Source organism: Aquila chrysaetos, chromosome 22, assembly GCF_900496995.4.
Source record: "Aquila chrysaetos chrysaetos chromosome 22, bAquChr1.4, whole genome shotgun sequence".
In the NCBI taxonomy this organism is placed as follows: domain Eukaryota; kingdom Metazoa; phylum Chordata; class Aves; order Accipitriformes; family Accipitridae; genus Aquila; species Aquila chrysaetos.
Window position 1 is genome coordinate 3814344 of NC_044025.1, and position 25527 is coordinate 3839870.

The 25527-nt window shown below is 41.6% G+C and overlaps 1 protein-coding gene across 8 annotated transcripts in view; it reads right to left on the minus strand.

Annotated features, from left to right (window-relative positions):
- The window catches only part of KCNIP1 (potassium voltage-gated channel interacting protein 1), a 467611-nt gene that overhangs the window by 106535 nt on the left and 335549 nt on the right, over nucleotides 1-25527 (minus strand). The window contains exon 1 of one of the 8 annotated variants that reach the window (XM_029998238.2): nucleotides 7349-7564. The exons of the other annotated variants lie outside the window; for them this stretch is intronic. The gene's annotated coding sequence lies outside the window, so the exon portion shown is untranslated. Of the gene's footprint in view, nucleotides 1-7348; nucleotides 7565-25527 lie in introns of those variants that run through there. 8 annotated transcript variants of the gene reach the window in all.

Consider the following 25527-nt stretch of genomic DNA (forward strand, 5'->3'; position numbering starts at 1 on the left):
AAAGAGCACATCTGGACTAGACGTCCATCAGCATTTACTTTATAGAAGTGTTTGCTTTTGTTAAGGTGCAAATAACACCTTTATTTCTTTGGCTGCTGGATTTTGCAGGGGAAGAAGATGATGTTTCTTGGAAAACTGACTGGAAGTAAAAGGCTACATGGACAAATGTGGGTATGTGGAAGTCACAGTAAGTAGAGGGAAAACCAAGCCTGAACGTGCCTTCCTAATAGTGCCCCATACCCCAGCTCTTCCATCACACTGAACCCACAAACTCCTCCAAACTCACACTGGCCCCACAGAACTGAATTTACTAAACACAGTAATCTCACAGTAACAAGAAGCCTTGAACCAGGTCTAACTTCTTGAAACTTATCGCCCTCTTCCAATCTGCATTTCCATATATTGGAAAAAAAACCCCAACCACCCGTAAGATAATGAAATACAGCAGGAAATCCCACCCTCTCCTAGAATTTGTTGCTTCCAAAGCCTCTGCCAAGCTCCCTGTGCAGCCATGCCACACTCCGCTTCCCTGTAAGCTCCCAGACCACCAGCTCATAAGCTATGCCTCGCATGTGCCTCTACTAAAACAAAACAATGGAAACACAGATTTCTTATTATCAATACATTTACAAGGTGGTTGTTCAAAGCCCTCTTGGTTCCCTTGAGAGCTGAGAATAGTTTAAATCGAGAACTCAGTATTTAAAACATGCAACTCTAAAACAACTCCACAGTCTTAGACAATCAATCTTCATTCTGAAGTAATGTCCACAGTCCACCAAGATTTTGTACCAGACTGAAGTCTAGCACTAAATCAAAACCAAGCAATGCATTTAGTTCAGCTTCAGAGCACTCCTGCTCTCTGCAAGCCTGAATCCACCCAGGTAGCTACACAAGCTCCCTGTCACATAACTCAAAATTTTTGCTAGACTAAAACAATTGGCAAGTCCATTTACAGCTAAATAACCTCGTAAAGAAAAAGAAATATCCAAAAAAAGTTTCAGAAGCACTCAATATGCTTAAAAAAATGTTTTGAAGCTCATATATGAAAATCTTTAGCTTGAAGACATCTGGATAAATAAATAAGACTACTAAATAAATAGCCTTAAGACTAAATAAGACAAAAATACCTGAAACAGCTCTACTACATCTGAACATTCCTCCAAGACATTCAAGGGTGCTAGGGTGGATAGACATTGCACTTACCCCTTTGAGCCTTCTTTTCTTGCCTGGTCTCCTGTCTTCTGTGCATTAGCACTCAGCTCAGGTGCTCACCTGGCAGCTCACCTAGCAGTGGCGAGAGCCACTCCTAACAAGGGGCCACATTTTGCACAAACACATTTTTTCAAGCAGAAATGTTGCATAACAAATTAATCTCATTAATAAGACTAATGTTACATTAGTAAACATAACTCTAGCATTTAGCAGAGGAACACCCATACCACCAGGACACACTCACATTTTGGCAGGCTACAACACCGGCATTTATTAACCTGCAACATATATGACAGGTTTAATGGCAACAGCTGGAAATAAACTACAAACAGGTGGGCTGAGTTATGGGAGGTTTGGTCACTGGCATATGAGCCTTCACCTCAACAAGGCTCTGCTTGCAGCAGCTGAAGCTGATCAGAGCCTGGGCTTGGGGGTGCAGACCTGGGGCGGCTGGTGAGCAAGCCCGCAGTGCAAATGTCCCTAATGGCCTGCTTGCTTCATCCAGCCACTGTCCTCGCAAGCAGATGCTGCCAGTCACTTTGTTCTGCCGTCAGGCAGAGCCCATGTCTCCCAGTGCAGGGGCAGCAGGCAGAGCTGCTCTCAGCCAGCAAGCACCAGCCTGCCCGACCCTAGACTCCTACCGACGTGCACAGGCAGCACCTTTCCATTTTAGCAGGGCTCATGCCATATCAAAGGGCAAAACAGGTTCCTTTGAATCAAAAGCTTTCTGCAGCACATGTGTTAGTACAGACAAGGAAAGCTTTATGGAGGTAACAATTGCTGTCCATTATCACAAACACGGATTCCTTTTAAAATTCAGCTGCTATGCGTGAACTGGTAGAAAGTGCTAATGCTGACAAGCATGTGAAACTGTTGCAAATGTTCTGATAAAGAAATCAAAATTTAATCACATAGAGGAGTTAGGTTTGATTAAGAAGTAAAATTGTGAAGCATAATGTATAGGATTGTTAAGTTTGAAACGTAGCCATAGAAACTTTAGGAACTGTGTTATGTGTGACTATAGGAACCTTAATATTGTTAAAGTTTGAAATAGCTAACCATGGAAACCTCACCAGGTGGTTACTGGTTTTAATATGTTTTGTTTTAAGAAATTAAGGAAACCATCACGGACACCAGTTATGCTGCTTGGAAACCCCCTTACCCTTCCCATCTCGATTTGAGTATTGAAGATTCCAATCAGCAGAGCTAAGTGAAACTGACCAATGATTGTTTTTAAATAAGAATATTGATAAGGTTATATAATCAAAGGACCAATCATTATAAAGGTTAAATTTAAGAGCGAGCATAGTATGCATTTTTATGTAGAGCTTATGTAACAATGACCTGACAGAAAAAGTCTATAAAAACTGATGGATTTTGATACTAAGTTGATCACGCCTTTGGAGGAGCGATCCCCCATGTCCCCAGCGGTGCAATAAATGAAGTGCCTACTTCCTAACTTCACATTGGTGTTAAGGAGTTTTATTCCGGAGTTCAGTAACAAACCCAATGCCTACATGAGCAGTTTTCATATCAAGCAGGTCCTCAGAAACCACCAATAAACTAGAAGGAGATGGTGCTGTTTGGGGTTGAAGGTTGGGGTTTTGTTTTGGGGGTTTTGTTTGTTTGTTTTTGTTTTGAGGGGATTTTTTTTTTCCTGATTGTAGGTCAAAGTTAGTGGTTTTAATGAAATAACTTGACTTTCAGAGATACTGAAATCCATAAAATTTCTGAAAGGCTCAGGACTTCAGAAAACGAGGTGATTCCTTTTCAGGCCTAGCTATTAACATGGATAATTTTTAAAAATAATTTTGTTTGAGTTTCTTCAGCAGCTATTTTAGGAGACATTTCATAGTCTATCCTGACGATCAGTTCAAATCAGTGTTAAACCTACCACTTTCACCAACAGTACATTCACTCCAAATTAGAATGTAAGCATCTTATATATTTAATCACTGAGCGCAGTTCTTGTAAGGTGATTCTTTGACTTGTGGTGCAGCACAAGTGCTAGAGTTTAACTGGAAACTACTTTTAAATATTCAGTATTCTGTGTAATAGTATCAATGATCAAATATGCAGAGAAATTCGACTTATTAGTTAATAAACCAGGCTTTAAACCACAGATAAGGAGCAACCAGAAATAGGAAGCTGTCATTCATGAAGCATAGATCAGCATTTTCCATTTCTTTTCCCACCTAGCTAATCACAAATAGAAATGAACCATGGACAAAAAACTTAATGGCTTCTTGGGGGAAAAAACCAATGCCAAAATGGTCTATTTAACCAATTGACAGTAATTGCGTAAAGAACATTATCTAAACTTCAGTTTTCTGACTAATTACTGTACCAGGGGGAGAAGGCATGAAACTAAGAAACAAAAGAGAAGGGATTCGTGATATTTTTTATGGCAAAACCTGCAAGGGAAATTGAAAAACCTAGTCATACTTATAATGACAGTGATATTCACAGCAGATTTTCCAAGCTGTATGAATTTTTATCACAGATCACTCACACACAAATATTTACTTCCTTAATGGACATTTTTCCTTGAATGAATGCTAAATTGTGTACTGAAGCAGAAGGTTATAAGTTAATTGCTATTGTCATTTCTACTCGATTACTGCCTACACTAAAGCTGTCATGCAGTAAAGGCAAGAGAGAGAGAAACACCACCTCTAATGGTGAATTTCCTGGCTTTTATCACTGTGTCAAAACATTATCATTTGGTAATCACAGGTTTTCATGCAAAATAGCTCAAATGGCAGCAAAATCCCGATGCAACGCCTTTTTAAATATCAGTTTAGTGATGGTAAGGAGCAGGATTAAGCACTTAAGCACTGCTTAAATTTTTAGTAAGCTGGTAGGTACTTAGAGGAACTCCCAACCTAAGCATGGGCCAGCCTTTCCATCGCACGGGAAGACAGGCTCCTCTGAGGGGCTTTTGAATGGCTACACTCTGTGTAGGCAGCAGGAGGGTGGTGGGAAAGGCAAAGAGAACTGATCCTGTAACACAGGGAATTTGGCACTTCCCTCCGATGGGCATTCACTGCCATGAAGCCTTTCCTGGAATTCAGTTTCAAAGTTTGGGGACCAGGAATCCTGGCGTTCATCAAGAACACACAAACCCAAGTTTATACTGCTTTCCCGTGCCTCAGGTTTCTAAACCCACGTTATCCTTGGAGTGCTCTTGCCACAGACACCAGGGTTCCTCTCTGGCTTTATGAATATTAAATCTGTCTCTATTACATGATGAACCCCAACTAAAGATGCTGGAAGAGATCTGGACCAGAGTGCCTCTTGGGGTGAGATACATTCTCCTGGAAAGGGGAACACACACTCAAATCTCACTTCATAAAAATGGAATTTCACCCCTAAACCAGACCAGTGCTCTAGCCTCTTGGGAGAGGAGTTTCGTCCTCAGGCTCCACAAATCTAGCTCGTGGTTTCCTTCGCACCTGCCTAGACTCAACTCTTACTATTCTGTGAACTACCTTAACTTCTAAAATAAGCTCAAATGAAATGTGTTGTGTGTATGTCACTTCAGTAGTTTATTTTTTGCTAAAACTAGTTATTTAAAGGTGCCATATTTATGAATTAGTTTGACCATTCTGCTGCATAAATATTTCAATAGAAAAAATTCAACACCAATTCCACAGCTGAATCCATCAACTCCTTTCAACCCCAGTGCAATGCTTTCCTCTCTATCACAGTTCAGCCCTGAAACAAAGTAGTCTCAGACATACAGAGAGCACAGGGGAGAAGACATCATAGAGTTAATGGATTATGACAGCAGATAATGAAACACCAATGTATTATTATATTAATAGATCCACAGCTACCCAAAGCTGCAATCATTAAACAGCAGCTGAATCTACCTATCCAATTGTGCATGGATCGCACACTTTCAGATACGGACATTTTTGTATCGCATTTGCAAATCCCCCAGATGGAAAGTCAGATTAGCATTTGTTATTTTTAATCACATTAGGGAAGCACACACACTTACCATACCTCTGCTCATATGTAACCTTCACTCCACACAGGAGGCTCTGCTCCTCTATGCAGACCTTTGTATGTCCCATTTAGATTTGCTTTCTGCAGAAAACACTAGCAAAACTCCACCAAGACACAGGCCCGCTTCTAAGAAGCAGTGTTTATTATAGATGTATTTATATGCCTCAGCAGCTCTTTCCCCTTAAGTCACTCAGACATGATTCTTTCCCTGGAAATGAAGCATGAAAGCGTGGGAAACTACTCACAGCTTGATGACTGCATTTCCTTAGGTCTGCCAGCCAAATTACTAGGACTGTGTGAATACACAGAAAGCTCATTTACAAATTAGGCTGTTAGAAAACTTGGATCCAAAAAGAGGCATCTGTGTGTTCTCTGCATTACAAATACTCGTGTTAGGTTGCCTAAAACAGCTTGTTTCTTTGGGTACTTGGCGATACTTATTTATGAAGATGATTTCTTAGATACTTGTATCTAAAAAAAAAGCATAGCATTTTACAAATAATAATATCTTCTGCTTCTGAAATGTCCAAGGAATATCACTGGGTCAAACCATGAAACCATTACCAGACTCCCTGGGTATGGAAACCAGAGCAGGAGGGGAGAGTATGCAGTACTGTACAGTTCCCAGATTGGGTGTTGGAGCATGTCCAACACTGACCATTTCTCCTTCAAATTTCAGGATAAGCCTCCCCATCCTCAGCTAAAAGGCAACGATAACAGAGGCATGTAACTGATATGTTCCCACACTGGTCTTACAAGCAGTACTGTAATTTTCAAAGTACTTGCTGTAGCACCAAAGAAAAACAAACCTCACAAACCTAAAAAAAGAATTCTGCCAAATGGCTGGGTCTTGCATTAAATCCAGCTAAGAAGCAAACTTCCAACAAATGTTAATTTATGGTGCTTATACCAGTGACTACCAAATCCTCCGAGTACTCTACAGGCAGGTGTTAGAGCCTGCCAAGCCAACGTTGAGTTAGGGTTTAGTTACCAACTCATTATAACACATGGCATTGATACGGGTGGATTTCTTTGTCTGCTTTCATAATCCCAGCTTTAATGTTTATGCTACACAAATTTTACACATGACTAAACAAACATCAAGTCTAAAATCCAAGTTTTTAAACTTTTTTTCTTCACTTAGGATCAGATTTTGTCACCAATACTGCATGTATTACAGATTATGGCAAGATGAGTAGCTGGAATCAATTTTATTGTAAGAACCATTTCTTGGTTTGAATTAATTCTTGGAATAATGAGTAATTTACTTTACTATTAGAAGGGATGACAGGCACCAGAACTTGCAGCAAATCATCATTAAAAACAACAGATGTTTTATTCACACTATTGAAGAAAATTTAAGCCTAATGTGTCTGGGTGAAAGCCAGGCTTTCACTGAGAAAACAGTAAAACACATGTTCTGATTGAGTGGGTCCCTTGGATATTACAGGTCTATGCTAGTGGTGTGGACTTCCCCAAATCAGGACTAATCTTCAGAGATAAAGAACAACAGAACTGAATTATATTTTTTAAACACAAAAATCTTGAATGGCATAATTTTCTGTTAGTTTATGTTGTTAGAAGAGGAAGTGTTTTCATTTAAAACTTGATAATGAGAGAAAGCCAGGTAGCTTGTTGTGGAATCCCATACTGACCTCGTGTTTATTTGTTTTGTAAATTGGTGTTAGGCTTTTCCCTACAAGCTGAATCCCATCACCTCAGAAGCTCTCAATCCTCACATCCTTTCTCAAGTCAAAGACACAAATGTGGTTTGGGGATTTTGTTCACGCGAAATCATAGATTGCTCATTTAGAAATTATTACAATACAAAAGATATCCCGTTACACATTTTTCAAACAAAACTCCTTTGGTTACAAACTAGGACATGTTTTGAAAAGTACCTTGCTTTTGAGGAAACTGGCGACAAACTTTTTGATCAGGAATTTTGGGAATTCATTTGGAATAACTGAAACCAAATTTTCATTCCAGCATTATATCATGAGTTTCACCTTATTTTATGTGGTGTGTATGATGAGCACTGACGTACAAAAGCCTTTATATCATCTTTAAAATAAGGAAAGCCATTGCTACCCAGAAACATCTGAAAACCTCTTCAACTTACCTTCTTCGATATCAAAGCTCTTCTTCACTGTATTTTCACAAGTTTCTGCCAGGCGGGGACATCTTGATCTCCAGGCCCCCTCTGACCTGTCTGTCCCCGGGCCGGTCCTGGGCGAGGGTGGTCACAGCTCCTCCTTGCGCAGGGCCGTTTGATTTCCCTCTCCTACCCTTCCCGTTTCAGTCGCCGAGAGACCGAATTCTTCCCAGGACATAAAGCAGAAATCCCTTCTGAACGAAGCAGGACGCCTGGAAACGAAACCGCCTCACGGCGCCTGGGGTGCAGACGCCCCGGTGCGGGCCCTGTGAGGAGAGGCCGGCTCTGCCCCGCGCCGGACTCAGCCAGTTCCAGCCGGTTCCGCAGCGGCCCCTGCGCCGGGCGCAGCTGAGGCCTCGGCGAAGCTGGTGGCACCTCTGGGAAAGCGTGTCTGAGAGAGGGCAAAAGGCCGCCTGGGCGTGAGGAAAAATACGTGAGAAACAATCCTGTAACACCAGGAGGGGGAGCGGGAGAGCGGCTGGGCGGGCAGCTGGAAGCTGGCCAAGGCCAACCCACCCCGATCAGAGAAATTCAGCAATTTTTGATGAAGGACTGTGTTTCATTTTTCTCACAGCTGGTCTATTTAACAACAGCAAAGAGAAGAGGAAGGGCAACAATCTCCTTACGTAAATATCCAGAACAACAATGTACTTCCAGTAGCAGAGAGCGGTTCGTACTACTGGCCCAGTTTCACCATGGCATTGAAAAGGAAACAAATGCTTTCCTGATGTTGCTGATGCCCATTTGGATACTGCTGTTAGGCTTTATCTCCTGTCACAGGCCTCTCAAAAAACCCCCCAAATAATCCCCGTAGACAAGCATTCGCCTTTCCAGGTTCTTCCCAATGACATCAGGCACGCCTTCTGGTCTTGTTCGAGTCTCTCTCATGAATCAGCAATTGGAAATGTATCACCTCAGCCCAGACAGCAGGCTGGACCTTAACCTTTTAAAAATTCTGCTTTTAATTAGTTGGCTCATCTTTCTTACACAAACGTTGCCAGGACTGTAAATTGGGGAGAGCAGGAAATGCCCGTCACACTGCAGAACGCTGGAAAGGTCAGGGCAGTCTCTGCTGCTACCCTAAACAGGCTCTAGAACAGACGTGAAAGGTAGGTGCGATGGCAACGGCTGCAGCAAAGGTGGCGAATGGCACTTCAAGCTATTTTTATGACAAGCAGTGTTTCAGTAAACAGAAACGTTCCTGTCTGGAAACACACCGTGTAGTCTTCCAGCATGAGCCCTCTTTGCTCAGCTTGCTCACACGAGCTAGCACCAGCAAGATGAACGGCTGCGTGGTCAGCAGCTGTACGTCTTCGCTCATGACACAAACGAGTTCACTGTTAAATGCCCATTCCTCAACGATTTGATCTTGGCTCACAGGAAAAAGAGATCCAGTTATGTGTGTGGGAAGACTGAAGTGCTCAGACAGAACGTAACACCGTGACAGGCCGTGTCCTCCACCCAGCCCTGTCCCACCGCTTCCGTATGAGGGAATACGGTCCATTCACACCAAATTTATAGGACCTTGAAAATGCCAGAAGTCCCTTTGCCCCTGAGAGAGCAAAATTATGAGAGGTATGGGTAAACTAACCGGGCAGAGACTATCAGGACTAAGCAGGGAACAGATTTTGCATTTTAACAGCTGAAATGCAAAACTTCCGAGTTAGCTAGGGATTAATCTAAATGGCTTGAGTCAAAAAGAAGTGGTTTGGGGGTTTTTTTTGTCCACATTTTTTTTGTATTTTTAAAAAATAGTGCTTTAAGTATTTAAGAGAAACGTAATTTCCAAATCATTCTTTAAAAGTCATTGTGAAATGCTTTAGTGTTTTCAAAAGCCATCTATTCAATTTTTTAGTAAAAACCTATTTGCCTAGTACTATCTAGATTTGTAAAACTATTGGGACTCTCCAACTAATATTCAGGTTTCACTTCAGGCTTGGGACAGTGCAGAGCAAACCTGGCTCCACTGAAACAGTCAGCAGTTGAGCGAGGACAGGGAGTTGCTGAGGTGGGAACGGCGCGCAGAGCAGCACTGGCAGACGTGCAATAACACCAGATCAGTGAGGTTCATTTATTTTTATTTTCTTCACTGTTCTCTAAGGACCGAGGTATCATGAAGGTCTATAAATTGCAGCTTCCTCATTGCAATTTCAGTGTTTTCCTGCCATGCAGTCTCAGGAAGGACAGAAACTCCTGAAGCATATTTTCAGAGTCACTCTTTTTAATGCCACATTAATAAAGGACTCAGTTTAGGCTTTGCTTATATTTTTAAAGACATACATTAATTCTATGAATTACAAGTCACATCTTGTAATATATTTAGAGTTGTCTGAGACTATCCTAAGAAACTGAGGCATTTAGTTAGAAAAGAAATTACCTTAGTCTCTTTATGGGCTTCTAAAAAATCTCTTAGAATCTCTCTATCTACATGTTTAAGCTGTATGAATATCTTAGGAAAACAAGTATCTTTTGATAAGGTAGAACCAATTTCTCCAACTTTTTATATATATATTTTATACATCTCTCTCTCTCTCTATCTCAAATGCAAGTGGGTTTTTTTGGCTGTCAAAGACACATGTATAATTTTGGGAACCTCAGCTATTCCCTAGTCAATGGCTTCACAGCACCAACACAGTTGTGAAAGCTTATTTATGGCAAAGCATCAACATGTTTTCTTTGACTTTGTACAGAGAAAGGTAGAATGGGTCTGGCTATTTTTTTGTATTCCTAAAGAAGAGTTGAGACCAAGAGAAACATTTGACCAAGAAATTTCATAAAAGGTCAAAAAGCTACAGAAAATTATCTTAAGGGTAGTGTCAAACAACCAGCCCTCACAACAAATACTGCCTCTAGTACATGGCACTCATCTACAATTTTTGCAATATGCACTGGAAAATTTTACATAGAAAATGTCAAAGGTGAGAAACATTTTATTACCCCACAGTTGAATAGCAAATTAGATTTAAAAAGCATTACATCAAATAGTACGTTTAGGAAAGCCCCCCCAAAAGTCTAATTTAAAAGAACTGAAAGCATCAGTGGAAATGAAAGGTTCTTGTCCCAACCTACATTTGTAACCAAGCCTGAAAAAAATCACATCAGAAGTTGGGAACTAACTTGAGTGTGGAGTGCCCATTTTATGACATCTTAAGGTCAGTTTAAAACTCAGCTAAATCTTATTTGAATGTCTAAAATGTATATCCATACTATATAAAAGCTGACAAATTACTTCAGCCGTTTCTGCACAGGACCTATACTGGCTTATGTATTACATCAGTCAAATCATTGCAAATGATATGCAAGCTCAAAAGACACACACAATTTTTGTTAATAATTTGTTCAAAATTATATTTAAAGAAAAAATTCGAGACCAATTAATTACGTTATGCACAACACCTTCCTAAAGACACAAACAAAATTCATTAATTGATTTTCATATTTGCATGCAACTTACATTTGAGGGAATATTTTAATTTAATTAAGCTCTTCACCATTGAAAGATGTTAGTGTAATCTTTATGATCTAGCAGTGAAATTGGAAATGAAGCACAAACTCAGTTTTAGATTGTCAAACACATATTAAATGGAATAATTTGTAATTCCTATGATTTGAGTTGGATACAAATCAGAGACCTTTAGCTGCACCATTGTATTTCTTTACCAGTAATCTCTGGCAAACAGTAGTATCTTAGAAGAAATCCATATTACATATGTGTGCCCTGCATCCTTCAATTCATCTGACGCTCTCCCTTATCAGACTGTGCTTTTAATTGCTTGCAGCTGGGATTTTTAAGGATATGTACTTGCATCAGGATGTCATAAAAAAACAGAAACTGAGAAAAAGTCTCAAGACAAAAAAACCCCCGTATGGTTTTGACCACGGGTAGGGTTAAAATACATTGTCTTCTCTGTAAAAAGTCCTAGAAAATTAAGGAGACAACATCTTGCTGTGCAATAAAAGAAACAGGACTGCATGGGGAAGAAAGGATGGGTTTGCTTATGAAGTATTTGCTCAGGGCACTAAATTAAAGCTCTGCTAGTGAATTTAATTATAATATTTTCTAACTTTCTGAGAGCCTGGTTTTACAATTTATGCAAGTTTTACACTGTGTCACACAGCATGTGTTCACACAAATGCTAAAGGCTCTCATTAGCAAGGTTCAGAAATCAAACACTCTTCTGAGGGCACCGTAGTCTTCATTCTCCTGTTTCGTACCTATGGAGCCTTTCACTGCTGGGTGACACAGGCTTCCCCATGCCCACCCCAGCAGGTCCCCTGCTTCCCCTTCTGTTCCCTCACGTGGTGGGTTTTCCCCACGATCTCTGCATAGTGATGCCTTCTGGCTCACAGACCAGACTCTTCTCTAGCAGGTCTCCCTACCTGAGGGTTCCTTCTTCTAGATTCTTTGATATTGCCTCCAGTTTAGCTCCCTAATTTAACTTCTGACTAGATCTTAGCCATTTAAATCCTCAATTTACCTCCTCCACTCCCCCCTTACCCTCACAGCTCTAGGAACACCTAAAGCCAGGAAAGCCCTTTTTCTCTTGTGAGTTATGCAGGCTTTCATTCTCCCCAATCCCAGCAGTGCATCTACACCTTTTGCAGCCAAAGCCATTAGTTTTGCCTGCTGTCCAAAGTGGCTGTGATCACGGCCAGCCCAAGATAAAGAGCAATGTCTAATGATTTCACACTCAGAGCTTTGCTACCCCGTAGAGCTACTCCCCGAATTGCAGGAACCAAGCCTCGCTGCTAACACAACCCTTCATTGCAGTGCAGCTTTCACAACAACAAGCATCTTGGAGTGGGTGCCCTCACTGCCTCTGAAATACAGTCTGAAGTATCTCCAGTCAGACAGTCCAAAAATACTCCACCTTGAAAGACAGCACCTTTGCCTGAAAACATAGCTCTCCACTTTTAAAAGGCGTAAGTGGCATGGGGTTTTTCAAATTGGAGTTGCTACCTAGCTTCATTTCTAATATACTAACCCTAAGTATATCAATTCAGTGAGTGAAATGAGTGACAGGATTTACAATGAATGTTAGCTCTGAAATACTGCACAGTCTCATGGTTTGAAGAAGCAATTAAACTTGATATAGTTGGGAGAACAAATAATCCCAAAGCGGAAAGCACACTTTCAGTTTTCAATGTAAACAAAAAAAAAGCAGTAAGAATGATGTGGTAACATACAGGTCTAAATCATACACGCTGTTTCTGCTTCTGTATAATTTTGCTGCATTGCTTAATAGGAAACATTCGAAGTGAAGAGCTGTCACCAACTGCCACTGAACCTGCATCTCATCCTTTCTCATAAATTAGCAGAACTGTAAAGCCACAACCATTACAAACTTTTTAAACACTTAAAATAGGCCATTTATTATTTTCCCCCTTTGGCCAGCAAGTTAGTTCTGCAAATACTGCAAATTAATTCCAGTAGCGAAAAGAGAGGTTGCTACTTCTTTAGTTATGACCTTCTCTATTTAGAAGGGTTTTCTTTGCAGCAGAAATTTGTCGAAATTTGTCATCACAGCACTAGTTTCAGCTACTGTGCCAGAATATCCCATTTCCAGCCAAAACATCAGATCTGTACTTCTGAATTAACCTTCCTGGCTTAACTCAAGGTCACATCGTTTTCTCCTTCAGCATCATTTAGCCACTTCACCCTGCAATCCCTAGAACCTCACAGTACTTCCAGTTCCTGCCACGTTTCATTTTTCTTCATACCTCCTCAAATGCCCTTTCAGTCTTTTCACATTTCTAGTCAACTCTCCCCTAACTGGTCTTCTGGTTTCTGGTTCCTGTAGGTCGTGACTGAGATTTTCCTTCTGCTTACATCTTTCATGCTGCAGACGGCTGTGCAAGCTCTTCTCTAGGACTGCAGAACTACTCTGAAACAGGCCGCACAAAGACTGCACCTCAGATCTGCACGCAGACATCATTGCCTGAGAGTGAAACACCCAAATGTGCATTGCCTGGTGAGTCCCCTGAGGGCGGGCTCCCACACCAGCCGCCAGCCTCCACTACTAGCTGAGTGTCCAGACAGAGCCCTGAGGCTCCTCATGTGCAACCCCAGCAGTCCCTTTTCCTTTATTCTCCCTGACAAATCTCCAGAGCCAATGAGGACACCACAGACCAAGATCTTACCCGTTCTGCTGCTACAGGCCATCTCTTGGTCCAGAATACAGGAAATAAACCCAACAAGTGGGGTTTTTTAACATTTTCCTATCATGAAGAAAATCAGCTGGTGATGTATCCTACCCTTTTCAGTTTGGTGTCATCTTTCAGAGCAGAAGGAAACTTCTTTTCAGCTAGAAGCACCTATTGACTTCTAACATTTTCTGGATGTTTCAGGATGGCAGGTCTGACAGGAAGTTTGAATGGTGGCTAATTGACTACTTCAAAGTAAAGGAAAGATTTGCTAAAGATATCCCCAAAGTAATTTTGGATTCATTTATTTTCTTTTACTTCAAATAAAAGCACGCTGTTACAGCAATGTGTCACAGAGTTCACAGCAAATGCCAGTGAATCCTATAATGAAGCCTGCTGTATTTGCATATGCAATTAATACTGCATATGGTAGCATTCAGTTTGTTAGTTATCTCTTTAAACAGTGTTCAGTAATCCGCACTTCAAGAAGTAACACACCATGCAAAGCTTTTAAGGTGCTTTACAAACATATTTCATAAATCTTCAGCAACTTCTTAAAGGTGCACATTATCATCCTTACTCTACCAATGGATAAAACTTTGCACAAAGAATTAATGTACAATTTTTCAATGGCATTTAGTGCTTAACCCTTAATGAGGCTTAAAAACCTGGTCGTACATCAAGGTCCCAGAAAGAAACTGGAAAGGTCCAAACACTAGCAATAGAAACAGCTAAGGCATAGGAATATTTCCACACGAGGAGAGATCAAATAGAGTAGAGCTAGTTACAAGACAATGAACATATGGCAAAGGAAGCATAAGCAACCAAAGCACAACTTGCCAGTGCCTCTTCCCTCTTCATCATGGTTAAACAGAAAGCTGCAAGTGGAGATACACTGAAATTCAAAGGCAGGTCATTGAAAAAGGAAATAATACTGTGTACAGCTAACGCAAACCTGTGACTGTAAGACCTCTGTAGGGCAAGAAATGGCTGGGGTCTGGGCCAGACCTGGGGACACAGTGCCAGGTGCAGTACTCAGCAGCAGCGTCTCCCCTCCACAAGGCTGTAGCTCTGGCTCAGCCTCTCCATGGGCTGTGGGAGAATCAGTGTGAGCAGCAGCTCTCAGTGAGCTCCCTTCATCACCCTGAACATGGCTCTTCCCTTCAAAAACACTTGTGCTCCAAATAAATGCAGCATGCCTTCCTCCTCTATCACCCCACATAAGGATACAAACAAAGCGAACATATACCATTAAGCTTGCTAAAATACCTGCTTTAGGTTATTAAACAATACACCGTACAGGGTTTGGAAAGTACCTCCCAGATGAGAATATTAATTCACAACTGTTGGGGAGGATTTTATACTTTTCTTTTTAACCCTACACTTCTCTTCCGCTGAGGTTTCCTGCTCCTGCCTCTGCAGCTGTCACTGTAAGAGTTATTAGGTCACCAAGGAGAAAAGCATGAGATGACTGACTGCATCTGTGCCTTTCAGAAGTACAGTAGGAACAAAACAGGCTTGCAGCCAGGGCTGAGTGGCTTGCAGTTTGCATGCAACTTTTCCCAGTGCTCTGAAGAAGGTAATCTGGCCTGCCATCATGAGAGGTGTGAAGAGGAGAATTACTTGATTGCTGAAAGTATTTGTTTTCTGAAATCAACAGGAAGACTACCTCAAAGGTGAGCATCCATACTGTAGGAGAAGGTGCTAGCTGGGGAAAAAAAGAAACCTTGGCTCCTATCATAGTAGAGGGTTTAATAATCCAGACTGCCAAAGCAGGAAGATAAGGGGAACGCAGCTTTTTTTTGCTTGTGAGCATGTGAAAAAATGCCCTTGAGCAACAAAGACAGCAGCCTCTAGGAAGTGTTAATAGACAGACATGACTGGAAAAAAGTATGATATTGCCAACAAGGTTGTCAAATTCAGTAATTTTTTTCACACAGGATGTGGAAAAAACCAACTAGAAAAGGGGTCATCCAGACTGGATTCTAAACAAAAGTATGGAAACTGATAAAATCAATGACATGGGACTAGATTTTTTAATAGGGAAGGAAGAGGTTAGAGGATACTTAGATAAGCCAGAGGTTTTAAAATTGGCTGGGCCTGATATCCATCCTCAGCTGATGAAATCTCAGGGCTGTTAGCAGTTATTGGCAACCCAGCGTTGAAGAACAGGGATGAGGTGCCGAAGATTGAAACAAGATAAATACACTTCCTGTCTTTACAAAAGGCGGACGATGAGGAGATGGGGAATTAGATATCTATCATTTTAGCTGCAGTTCCTACAAACAAATAAAACCAAACAATTGGTAAGCAGAGAGAAAATCACAAGAAAATGAGCGGCTGCCCGATTGGATCTGTTCAGAGCAATTGGTGTCAAACCAATCTCGTTTCCTTCAATAGTAAGACAATTGATTTTGTGTCATATCTTGATTCCTCTAAAGCCTTTCACAGTATTTCATCTCACTTGCTTGTATATAAGCTAAGAAAACATAGTCTGGATGAAAATACTAGGGGGTGGATGCAGAGCTATTTGAAAAACTACTCAGAGTCATGCCAAAGGTTCATTCTCAAAATAGAAGATATTAAAAACCTGAGCCTCATGGGGGGCCTTCTTATGTCTGGTAACAGTCATTATGAATGGCAGATGAATTACTGTACTTACTAGATTTGCAAATAATACCAAGCTGGGAAAGGGGGGAAATAAGTTGAAGATCAAATGTAGATTTAAAAAATATCTTAAAAGTTGAATTCTGAAAACAAACAAACCCAGGTTTCTATTCAATAAGAACAAATGCAGAAATCTACACCTATGCTGGAATAATCATCTGCACAAATGTAGGGCAGGAAAGAATTTTACTGGTATTAGAGCTCCATAAAAAAATTCAGGAGCTATAAAGGATCAAAACCCGTGTGTCACAAAAACCAGGCAAATGCTCTTCTAGAAGTACAAGCACAGAGATAAGTTACAAGACAAATGAAATAACCCTCCTACTCTGCTCCACACTATCAAGGCCTCAGCTGGAGTACAAGATCCAATTGTGGGTCATGCACACCCAGAAAGATGTAAGCCAATTAAAGAAAGTTCAGAGCAGTGAGAATGATCAATAGCCTAATAAACAAGACCTAAACAAACTGAGGTTCCTCAGGAAAGGAGAGACCAAAAAGAGATGGTAAGTACACAAAAGACCAGTGCAGAGGAAGAGGTTAATCTGTTCTATGTCCTTGGTGGATGAGAGCAGTAACAAGCTTCAAGGTTAGCAAGGAAGAATTAGTTGGTATGAGGAAAAAGCTTTTCACTGGAGAAGGTAACAAAGCACTGAAATAAATTGCCTAGAGAGACTGGGAAGCCTCCGTGTTGGGAGGGTTTTATGAACAAGTCAGAAAACAGCTGCCAGAAGCTGCCTTGGGGCAGACATATGGATCAAATTGGGTCCACAGGAGTCTATGCTATCGCAATGCCTCTGCTGCCTTATGCCCGCACTGCAGTCTGCCAGCTCACTTTCATATAAACCATGGGAAAATAATCAAAAGCAAACAGATATTCTGTATTTGGTATGGAAACTACCTAAAAAGGGTATCTTCCCCTTTCCTACCGAAGCCCTTCCACACCTTAATACCTTGCACATCTATAATGCCCTAACTGCTAAAGCTCTATACATACCTGTAGGTACTAAGGGACATTAGGAGATGTGATAGATAAAATTCCCAGCAAGAACATGCAAGGTCACACAGAAAGGCAGTGACAGAGCAAATAATGCTCTGTGTTTCCTGTGGCTCAGGCACCCTTGCTGTTGCCAGCTGCTCACTCTCCCCTCAACTATTTTAGTATGGATATACAACGTTCATTAACCTTTCTCACCAGACCAGAAAACTAAAATCCAACCCCACTTTCCTGAGCTGCTCAGGAAGTTATTGCTATCTTGTTCCCATGCATAAATTTAGAACCAATTTAATCTTCTGGACAGTAAATTGTTAATTATCAGAGTTCGGGTAATAGTGCTAGGTGTTACAGAATTACAAGCTCTATATCAGCTAGTTGCCATGGTCTGGGACACCTACATCCTGGCTACACTCTGCTAGAATTAGCACTCACTTTACACCACAGGAAATAAAAAAAACCCAAACTATTTGCACCTCTCTGGGCCTGGTTCCCCACACAATATCTTAACACAAAACCATGCTCAGCAATGAATTGAATTCTCTCTGTGTTCCTGCTGGTGCACCCTTGGACACACTCCTGGGTCACATCTGGAGGTAACTTCCTTCTTCCGCAGCATGGGCTGTGGACTGCTTCCTGAAAGTGTCATTTATTAACAACCACCCTGCTACTGCACAGACCTAGAATTCAAGGCGGTTGTAGATTTTTCCGGTCTTCCTGGCTTTTGGTACTTTACTAAGTTTGCTACAGAGAGTCCTGCAAGTACTCTGGAGAGTAAATGCTCTGTGGGGTACCTGGTGGCCTGTGACTAGAAAAGGCTGGACTTGACATCAGCATCGTCCCTTCTCAGGTCCCTTTAGCTGTGCTCCTAGCTAAATCTGGAGTTGGCCAGCAGAGCCCCTGAGTGCTGACTCTGTGCTCGTCTATTCCTCCCACCTCCCTTTTCTACTTCCATTGCCTGTGTCCTGGTTTATGTTGGAGGGCGGCTGTCATAATGCTTCACTTTACTGAGAGATTTCTTTGTAATTTGCATGCATGGGTACTTGCGTAATGGCATGCTGTGGAGTTCAAAGCTGTTTTCTCACTTTCAAAGTAGTCCTTGTGTGTAAGTTGTCCCAAGTCTGATGTGCACCAGGCTTGTATTTTTGTTCTTGATTGAGCACTGCTGCACTACGTTCTTTTTAAAACTCTAGCTATTCTGGGAGAAGTGTATAATTTAATATGTTCAATAGATTTCTTGTCAGGCATTCTCGTACAACTTCCTTCATCTTGCACTCCGATGTTTGATTTTCCACAGTAATTGGATTTACTGCATTTGTGTTTGCTTTTATGACCTATGGTAAATGCTACTTTTTTAGCCAAGGACTGTTAAAGTGTTTGCTGAAGCCTACAGTAGCCTACCATGTAGGTTTTCTGAAACCTGCAATGCTCGTTTTCAGGCAATTTGGAATCCTTTTTTACATAGGGTATTAATATACAAATTAATATAGCCCGAACACTACATTAAGCAAAAGCTCTTCTGTACAACAGTAGCTGTGGGCATACAGTGTAACATTATTAACCTGCTCTATGGTTAGATGCACAGCAATTCAGCATATTTGCAGTGGGCCAGACCCAAGTATTCAAGCAGACACCAGGAAGAAAAACTTTTCTCACAGGTATTGCTCGAAAGCCCATTCACAGGCAGAACTGGCCTCCCCATTGAAAACAAAATGAGAAATCTGAAGATACAGCGCAGGGGAGACCTTCAAAACCTTCTGCAGGGACAGAGCCAATGTCCCAAGGAACTTAGAGCCATGAAGCTGATCTAAGACTGCAGAAAACAAAAGCTGTGAAGATGAGAGCTGTACAACATCTGAAGCCTAGTCACACCATCTCTGCCTGTAAAAGTGAAATCAAGATAAACAATCACCTTTGCGAGCATTATAAGACCTGCTAGGGACAAGTGGAAGACTGTTACTATTGGGATGGGAGGGCTCCCATCCCATAACTAAGCAAGCAGGCTCTTTGTTTCTGCTGGCTTTATTGGTACCTTACCTAGTTCTTTATTTTGGAACCAGTTTCCTTTGCTATTGAACAGATGTGGGAGAGTCAGAGCTGCAGGGATGAAGGCAGGTAAAGAGAGAGGCCATGAATAACAATGGCTTAAAAGACAGGGCTTCAGGAAATCACTCACAGGGCACACTTTTTGATTTGTCTCTGATGCTTGCACTGGTGGTCCTCAAGTTTTTCCTACAAGTCCCATCACATTTGTTTTCTTTCTTCTTCCCAGCCATATGTGCACGTTGTATCTGGGGTTGTCATTTGTACTTAGTACTCAACAGTAGCTGCTTTCAACCTTTTCCTTTTGTATTCAAAAAGCCCAGCTGGGAGTTCTAAGCAGCTGAGCTCAAAAAGATGCTTTTAAAATTGAGAAGCAAAAAATCAAACAGCTGCAGGGAGCGCTACTAAAATCTTCAAAATGTGGGAAGGAGCATAAATGCTCCAGTACAACCTGCTGATTCACTGCTTGTTCATGCAGGATGCAAACCCAGCAGCAGTGGCTGCACTCTGTATGGCAATCCTGATCGGCTTGTTCTGAGCAGGACTGACCCCAGGTTTTTCCTGAATGCCTTTGCAGGGACAAGCTGGTGGTAGGAACTTGGTCCTTACAGCATTCCCCAGTATTCATCAAACTCTCTGGTCTGCAGGGAGTCTCAGCATAGGATCCTCGAGTTTTATAAACATGAAGAGAAAAACCAAGGAAAGCAAGCGTCCAGCAGTAGGTAAGGGACAGCAGATGGTGAGCAGATGGCCGGCAACAGCCAATGCTCCTCCTGACAAGGGGAAACAAGCCAGCACGCAATCCTGCTAGGAAATAAACTTAGGTCAACAGGAAGCAAGTGACATGTTCACATTCTTGGGAAAGAAAAACAGAGAAAGCAATTACTGGAGCTATTCTTACTTACAAAGGGGAAAAAACATCATAGGGTGTGGTAAATGAAGCAGGTAAGTGACAGCATTGGTAACAGATTCAGGTCTCCCAAGTTCCAGTACTGTGTAATGATTTGCTTTTATCATCGTAGTAAGTTTTCAAGTTATATTAGACTGGTAGAGCAGCTCGCTTGCTGTCCTAGACCTGATGCCCCTGGAGTTGCAACGTATCCCCTCCCTACCAAAAGAAAGCCCCAAGATGTGTCCACCAGCTGCTGCTCATGCAGACATCAGCCTGCCTTGTGCATGCACATCAGTCCCAACACAGGGAGACCCTTGAGGACTGGCCATGGACAAAGCGGGAGCACAGAAGGACCCCTCTGGTCCATAACTCCTCTTTGGTCCACCAAACCCTGACCTGTCCATCTGCAAGGTTGTATTTAACCTCCTCAGATGCCATAGAAGTACTTTTTCTTCAGGCTATTTCACTCCTGTGGGCTCCCTTTCTCCTTTTTTCTGGTGTGGGAAGATACCTGCTGAAGTGGGATCCTTGAGGCCCTCCTCTTATGTTCATTTCTGGGCTGCCTCTTCACCCTGTGCTTTTTGGTTCATACAAGGCAACAATCCTCCACCCTCAAAAGATAACTCCAATTCTCCTACAGTGTATAACACTGTGGTATCTGATAGAACTACAGTGTATCACCACTGAGGTAGAAGAAAATGATTTACCTACATTTTCAATGAAATACATTAATTCAGTGTATATTAACCAAGGCACTACAAATTAGTGAGTGTATATGAGATAATGTGAGGTCAAAGTATTGAAAAATGTGCTATAGAAAGCACAGTATTTTGAACTGTATGATAAATGGAAACTAAGATGCATCACAGTTTTATGGAGAACTTCTTTTTCTCCTCCTAAAATATGCATATTGTACAGCAAAATTTTCACAAGAATGAACTGGGGAAAAAAAACCCCACCTTTCTGAAGATGTCAGAATTAGGTCATCTCAACATTGTTGGGATGTTTATTGGATTCATATTTTTCCACCTCATCAAATGACACAGTAGAAGAAGTTCTTTAAGAATAGTAACAATTCAGAGGTCAGGACAAAAGGCAAAAAAGGGGGACAATTTCAACAACTGGTAAATCCTTTGAATCTAGGAGAACTGAACTATGAAGCAATTTTAAGCACAGAGGCATCCAGTTAGGACAGAAGTGGGTCAGGTGTTTAACGGAAAAGCACAGACTAAAGAAAAAGTTTTTTTCTACTTCACAGTACAGCAAACTTGGATTAAATAACAAGCCCAAAGCTAGAGGTTTTTGAGATATAAAAATAAAATTGACATTCTGTCAATATGAACTTGGTATTAGTTAGTAAGTAGAATCCTGCGAGTGCCCCAGAGAGATGATGTCCACCACAGTGGACTCTGGGAATCATGGGGCCACAGAAGCTTCCCTAACCTTTCAGGAAGATCTGAGATGATGAAGCTGTAAACAGAGACAGGCTTTCATATCAGCTCACCGTACCTTGCATCCAATTTCCACATGCCTTGTGCTATGGTAGGATTTTTCAATGATACAAATGTTCCCTTGTGATGGAGGTATAACACTGACATGGAGCCATGCACCATTACTGACATGTTAACAGCAGCTCCACCAACACAACAGCTCGCAGTGACACTCAGAGCTCACCCTCTCTTGTGCTGATACAATTTCCCCTGGGGACACACATATACTGGCAGTTCCTGCCTAAGACAAGAAGTCTCATAATTTTCTGGAGGCTGATTAGGATGAGAAAACCTATGCTGTTCCAGCTGTGGGCTTCTTTAAGTTCTCCCAGCTCCTCTTCAGCTTTAAAATGTTGCTCTAAGCCTCCCAGGGCACTGTCTCGAAGGATGCCCACTCTTACACTCAGTGGCATCATGTATCACTATGTATTTGTAAATACAAATATTTTAATCTAGTTAGGATAAAAGTATGCATCACTAGTGAGCCTCAGTGTCTGTGGCACTGAGCCTGGCTGTACTCACTGTATATTAGCTGCAGCTCAACAGCACAAATCCACTCTTCACCCTTTAGCTCAAGGACCTTCCTGGTCTCTGGGGCAGAAGTAGTTTATACAACTGGAGCATGAAGTGATGTGCTATTTGTGAGGCTTTTTTACTATTACTATTATTTTTGACTCCTCTGTTGGGTGTTTAGGCAAAGAAGCTGCCTGGTATGCACTTGAAGTGACAGTGTGCCAATTGCTTACAGTCACAAGACGCTAATAGCCAAAGAAATTGTACATGCTTCTGACTTCTCAGACACGATGGAGCAGTGCTTCAGCATGGCTGAGGGAATCTTTTACAGTTTTTTTCATGTTGAAACTTATATAAATCTTTTCACAGTCTAAATTTTAGCAAATATAGGAAGTAGCATAATTATTAATGTGAATGTATCAACATTTCAGAAGCCTTCTCTCAATGAAAACACCAAAGAAATTAAGTGAAAAAGATTCATGAAATACTTTTTTTCTTGACAAGAGTTCTAATCCAAATCATGATAGAAGTGAGTTTGTGGTTGGACAAGCATATTTAAACCACCATAAAACAGGGCATTTCACTAGCCCACAGCAAAACAACTCCTCATACCCACCTAATGACAAAGATGGAAAAAATTGTTCAGCTTTCATTAAAAAACAAACAAACACAGGCTCCACTGGGTATCATAGCTATTCACACACAACGGCCACTGCAGTCCACCTGCAACTAAACCTGCTTCAAGCTAAGCTGAAATAAATTATTCAAACTGTTTCATTATCTCGTGAGATAAGAATGTAGAGTGGTCATACCTGTATTAAGTGGGATTTTAAAGGCCATAGAAATGCTTTAAAATATTATTTTAAGGGTCAGTAAGTTAATCTTATATTGTGCAAAAGCTGCCTCTGCCTTTGAGCAAATAGCTATGCTTATAAAACCTAACTGAACAACTGGACTTTATATGCAGCCTCCTTTCATATGTACACAGATCATTTTCCTGACAAAAATATTGATCAAACAACACTTGAAATGAGGGCAGCCATCCTTAAATCAAAGTGAAGAAAAAGCTGTGTGTACACTATGTTTGGAAGCTGTGCTCACAAAAATCAGGGCCATAATACAGCATTTCCAGTTTCAGGAGAAAACTTGTGTGAAGAACAGTGTGCGAATTCTGCATTATTCTTGCAACAATTTTGAGTGACTCTTTATTTCCCTGCTTTTGCACAATATGCTGGATGGGCTAACTTCTGCCCTGACTTCTCTAAGAAAGAAAAGGAAATATGATCACCCAGAACATCACCAGCACGTGGGCTGTTCTGTACCTCCCCACCAGACTGAAACTCTTCAGCATGGAATAAGGAGGTGTGAAAAATAAAGGAAAGGGCCTTGGAATTCTGTTTAAAAACGAGCCTGGATGAACAGAACAAAAAGGACATCACACCAGAGGGCCTTCAGGCTCCATCTCACAGCCTGGTGCTGACAACTGCTTGGGCTAAGGTGGGGCTAAGGTGGGCAGGCTACCGATCTGTGCAAGGAAAAGCCTGGATGTTTAACTAGAGGCAATCATACCAGCCCAGTGCATTCATTAACCTCGGTCTTTAATTGACATGCTCTGCAGGTGGATACTGTATTTCCGAGACACTCTTGTAAGGAACTGAACAAAACCCTTCCAACTAAAGGATCCAAAGGAAGAAAGGACAGTGCTGATGCCTTGTGCTCTTGGACCTTCCCCAGAACACCTCAATCCAGCTGCACCCTGCCCCCGCTGTGGGTCTCAGCTGCACACTGCAATTTGTGATAGCACAAGTAAGGAGCATGATCACAGCAGGAGACTCACCGCGCAAACAGACTTCCAAGATAAGGTACGGTGTTTTAGCGTTGCTTTTTGGGAAGGAAGAAGGAAAGAACGTTCAGTACTGGTTAAAATGCTTGCTTGCCATTTGTGCTGCCAAGATCTATTTGGGTTTGTCTCATTACTGCATTCGGCCTTCAGCCACAACTTACCCTTTGGTCTCCTCTGATACGTGAAGCAAGTTAGCCACACGTACATCTTTTCTCCCTCCACACTCTGAGCTGCCTGATGAGAAGACGCCAGGCACATCTAGATAATGTGCAAGAAACAGACCTTATCTCTCCCAAAAAGTCAATCCCACTCCTATCAGAATTATCAAATCCTCTCACCCTCTTTGCTGATGTCCTCTATCTAGGATGTTTGATAAACTGAAATAGCAACTGATATAAACACAGACTGCCTGCCAGAATAAAAAATAACCTTTTTTTGCTTGATATAGAGGAAGACTAGGAGTGACAGCAGTGTGACAATGAGGGAAATCAATGCCACTCAGCCACTGTGATATAAGGCAACACTGAGAAATGTATTTAGAAGACAGAATTTTTATAATGTTTTTAGAAGTTCTCTTATCTTACATAGTAGTAGGAGTCACGGAAAGACTTTCTTGCCCATCCTGCTCTATCTGCAGTGCATGCTCCACCCTCCTGAGAGAAGAGGTACATTCTTCTGCTCTAACCTGCTTTGCTGCCTTCATCTTGACAGCTTATAAGGAATTATACACTAAGACAGAATCTTATTTTGTTACTTTCTACATCTGAAGGAAGTGTATATGCCTGAGGAGTACAGTGAATATGAGAAAGGTGCAGCTGTATATTTACCTGGAAAGCCACAAGCACTTTCAGTGGAAAGATTTTTCAAGTGTAGGTGATAAGCAGAGATGTAAAATATCCAGCTGATACTACAAACCAAGAACAATGTAACATTAGTGGAAAAAAGTTAGGAATCTGATTCTGCATTACACCCAACAAGTCTCCTGTGACGATCTCTCACCCAACTTCTAAGGAATGAATTACATGATCACTATGATGAGTCTGTCAGTGGTGGCAGAGCGAAGAGAGAAGTTTATTATGTGCACAGCAGTAACACTGTTAGCAGACTAGAATCATAGAATCGGTTATGTTGGAAAAGACCTTTAAGATCATCAAGTCCAACCGTTAATGTAGCACTGCCAAGTCCTCCACTAAACCATGTCCCTAAGTGCCACATCTACACCTCTTTCAAATACCTCCAGGGATGGTGACTCAACCACTTCCCTGGGCAGCCTGTTCCAATGCCTGACAGCCCTTTCCACGAAGAAATTTTTCCTAATGTCCACTCTAAACCTCCCCTGGCGCAACTTGAGGCCATTTCCTCTTGTCCTATTGCTTGTTACTTGATAGAAGAGACCGACCCCCACCTTGCTACAACCTCCTTTCAGGTAGCTGTAGAGAGCGATAAGGTCTCCCCTCAGCCTCCTTTTCTTCAGGCTAAACAACCCCAGTTCCCTCAGCTGCTCCTCATAGGACTTGTGCTGTAGACCCTTCACCAGCTTTGCTGCCCTTCTCTGGACACGCT